Here is a 4,684-nt window from a genome sequence, read left to right on the forward strand (position 1 = left end):
ATCAGCTGTGAAAACTAGGCCAGGAGCTGACTGTGGAACAGACCACCAACTACTCATATGCAAATTCAAGCTAAAGCTGAGGAAAATTAAACCAAATCCAAGGCAACCGAAATATGACTTTGAGTCTATCCCACCTGAATTTCAGAACCATCTCAGGAACAGATTTGAGGCTTTGAACACCAATGAACGAAGGTATATAAACTAGTATAATAAAAAAAAACACCACCACACAACTAAAAAATAACCCAAAACAAAGAAAGATTTTTTAAGAATCTAAAAAGATAAATCACAGGTTGGGAGAAAATATTTGACAAATATACATCTGAAAAAGAACTAGGATGTTGTTAGGAGTCACCCAGTCAAGTAAAACTCATAGGGACTCTGTGAGAACAGAACTGGACTTCTCCTTATCCTGCCCCATTCGGATACTCTCAGTTCTGCACAAATCTATTGCTAAAATCTCTGTAAATGTTCATGAAAATTATTTTTTTTAAAGAAATTAAAGAAAAAAAGCACAGCAACAAAAATAAAAAAGATAAAATACCAAAAAAAATCACTGTGTGAACTCAACACATTGAGAGTATACCTCTCTATGATCCTACACCTTTCCCAGTATGACATATTTTTCCAAGGACTGGCCCCTCCTATCACATTCCCAAAGTGTACATGACCAAGTTTTTCACTCTCCTTGCCTCTAAGGAACACCCTGGGGGCACTCACTCTGAGGCACTTGGTATATTGTTTGTTTGTTTCGCTTTTTACTGTGATTTTAATGAAGGTTTACAGAAGGGCTGAATTTTCATTCATTCATTGTTGTATGTTTTCCTCTATCCCACCCTCTTCTTGCTCTCCCCACTCCACTTTGCAATCCTCCTCTTTTCCTGGACTCCTTATCACACATTCTTCTCAAACAGTTCTTCCCCTCAGATGTTTCCATGCACTTTTCATTATCTATCTACTCTTTTCCTATGCTCCCCTCAAACCCCCGGGTCAGTCCTATTTTATAACAACAGTGTTATGCAGTATTCATCCTTTTGTGATGGAGGTATTTCACTCAGCATAATGCCCTTCATGCTCCCTATGTTGTTTAGTGTTTTGTGGGTTCATTGTTTTCCAATTGTAATATTCCACTGCGTGGATGTACCAGTTTTTTTCTATCCATTAATTTGTTAATGGGCACTTACTTGGGTTGCTTCCATCTCTTTGCTACTGTGAAAAATGCAGCAATAAAGATGGGTGTACAAGCATCTATCTGACTTGAAGCTCTGGTTTCCTTAGAGTATCTTCCCAATAATGGAATTGTTGGGTCAAATTGGTATTTCTATTTCCAACTTTTTGAAAACGCACCAGATGGCCTTCCACAGTGGCTGCATAGTATTACATTTTCACCAGCAGTGAATAAGAATTTAAATGTCTCCACAAGCTCACCAGCATTTGTTGTTTGCTGCTCTATTGGACTCTGCTATTAATCCTGGGGTGAGATGATATTTCATGGCTATTTTGACTTACATCTCTCTGATAGCTAGGATTTTGAATATTTTTTATGTGTTTGTTTTTCATCTGAATGTCTTCTTTGGTGAAGTATCTATTAAATATTTAGTGTCCATTTTGCAATTGGGTTGTTTACTTTTTTCTTGTTGAGGTATTCCAATATTCTATAAATTTTAGGTAGGAGTCCCTTATCAGATATGCCATTGCCCAATACTTTTCCCCAGGCTGTGTGTTTCCTTTTTACCCCTGTTGGAGAAATTTTTTGATGCACATAGGGATTTTGTGTTTCCTCCTGCTTTCCTTTGAAATCATCTGTCCATGTTTCCTACTTCAGTCTTTCTGCCTTTGTTTTGGATACTTTACATTCTAATAAAAGTTTCAGAGTCTTTATAACACTCCTTTTGGTATTTTCCTTCTTTCTTGCAAAGATTTTTTGCCTCATCTATGAATGATGTGCTTGGTATCATCCCACAACTTCCCTGGTCTTCAGTCATTAATGTTCAATGCATCAAATCTATTCTTGAGATGATTTAAAAACCCACCTGGGATAGATGCCTGATCATATTTTGACTAACTGGGACGTTTATATATTGCTGATAGGAAAGCAAAATCACACTAACACTTTCAAAAAGAATTCAATATACGTACTCATAAAGATTTAGACATAAATATGCCTAGCTAATTCGTATGCAAAAGCCAAATACTGTAAGCCGTCTAAACAACCATCATTAAGTATATAGGAAAAACTAAACAAACAAAAAAGAAAACAGTGTGACATATCCAAATAATAGAACCCTACTCAACAATTCAAAGGGATCAATACACTATTGATCTCTATAATAATGTGGGTGAATTTCAAAGTACTTAGGCTGTGTGAATGAAGTCAGATTTAAAGAAGATACATTGTATGATCCAACTCATATGAAACTGTACGTAATGACAGTTCATTTATGGAAACAGAAATGGCATCAATGTTTGCCTGGGAACCAGCAAATGAGATACCATGTGAGAGGGGTGGAGAAATAAATGACAAAAACGTCTGAGGAAACTTTCTGAAGTCATGGATATATCCACTGTCTTTATTTTGGTGAAAATGTCCTTCATCAAAATTAGCAAAATAATGCATTTTAATGTGTGCAACTTATTCCGTATACACTAGATCAAGGAGCATAAAAAAAAAGCCACAGCTACTATCTTCCAGATATTTTTTTTAAAAAAAGTTTTTGTGTAAAAGTCACATCAAGTACTATTCTAACATTTGTCATTGCTGTTTAGATGAATGTTTATATTAGTCTTCCATTCAAACATTGTACACCTTTTAGGACATTCATTACAATATCCACACTGTAACATTATTCCTTTCTGTGGTTTTTGTTTCTCTCAATGCTTCTATGTGACCCATTCCCGCCTTCTGAGCTTTAGCCCAGGGCCAATGCTGCCGTTTGATCGAATGTGGTTGCTTTGGATGAGAAGTGGGTTGTTGTGGTTGTTACGTGCTATGTAGTTGAATACTGTTCTCTTTGAACAACAGACCTGAACCCTGTCCTATTCTGTACCAGCCTTATCACCTCTGACATACTTGAGCCCACTGCTATCTCTGTGTCAGGCCACCACACTGGGGGTCTTCTTCTCTTTGATGACCCTCCACCTTTCCAAGACTCATGTCCTTTTCCAAGGAACAGCCTCTCTTAGCAATATGACCCAAGTATGTGAAACAAAGTTCCATGATCCTTGCTTCCAAGAAACACTCTGGCTGCACTTTCACCCAAGACTTATCTGTTGGCTTTTTGGACAGTTCTTGGACTATTCAAAACTCTTATTGTTCAGTTTAGACGCCTTTCAACAGGTAGAACAAAAGTTGAATTAAAGAGGTGCATTTTGTTTCATGTTGGAAGAATGACTAGTCTCTGTTGTATTGTTGTTATGTGCCATTGAGTCACCTGCGTCTCATAGTGACCTTATGTACGAAAGTTCTGAAGCCTCCCCTATGCAGAGCCAATCTCATTGTCTCCTACAGACCTAATCCCATCACTCTAGTCACTGAGTCAATCCATCTCATCAAGGTCCTCCTCTCTTGCACTGTCTCTCCACCCTTCCAGGCATGATGTTCCTCTCTGAGCACTGGTCCCTCCTGACCACATGCACAAAATATGTGAGGTGGAGCCTCAAATTTCTTGCCTCCAGGGAGTATCCTGGTTTCACCCTCTCCAGGACAGAAATGTTTGTTGTCTTGACAGTCAATGGTATGTTCAACACACTTTTCCAGCACCATAACTTAAAGGCATTAATCCATCTGCTATCATCCTTAATCATTGTCCAGCTCTCAAATGCACAGCAAGTAATTCGAAGACCATGGCCTGGATCAAGCGCACCTTACTCTCCAGACTGACATTGCTGCTCTTCAGTACTCTAAAGAGGGTCTTCCTCATCATATCGATCCTCTATTATACCAAGCAGGATGCGTTTCTCTAGGGACTGGCCTACCCGGATAACATGACCAAAGTATATGAGACAAAGTCTCACTCATCATCTCTGCAACTAAGAAACACTACTCTGTAACATTTGTTGCTGTTGTTATGTGCCATCAAGTCACCTGTGACTCATAGCAACCCTATGTGCAATAGCTCAGAAGCCTGCCCTGTCCTGAATTAGTCTCACTGACTATAACACACCTACTCCTATTGCCCCAGTTACTGTATCAATCCCTTCATCCTGTGCTATCCCTCTAACCTTCTGAACATGATGTCCTTCCCCAAGGATCAGTCCCTCCTGACCACATGACCAAAGTATATAAGGAATTCCAAAATCCTACCCTCCAAAGAGAAACATAGAATACAATTCTTTTTCCCCAATATTTCCAATAGATTACTCTCCTATTCCATCAATTATTTATACACATAAGGTATGAAATTTGACTCACATACTTTGGACATGTTGCTAGGAGAGGTTCTTCCTTAGACAGAGACACCATGCTTGGAGGAAAGGTAGAGGGTCGGCGAAAGAGAGGAAGACCCTCAATCAGGCGGAGTGACACAGGACAGGGACAGAGTTCAGGTCTGTTGTTCACAGGGTCCCTATGAGTCGTACTCACCTTGATGGCACCTAACGACAACAAGAAGAAGAAGGTATGAAAGGTGAGTTTTGATTGCATTTACTGACATTTCTGATAAGCAAAGATCAGGAGTTATGGTGT

Source organism: Elephantulus edwardii, unplaced genomic scaffold, assembly GCF_000299155.1.
Source record: "Elephantulus edwardii isolate Elephantulus edwardi_28Jun2011 unplaced genomic scaffold, EleEdw1.0 scaffold00011, whole genome shotgun sequence".
Classification (NCBI taxonomy): Eukaryota; Metazoa; Chordata; class Mammalia; order Macroscelidea; family Macroscelididae; genus Elephantulus; species Elephantulus edwardii.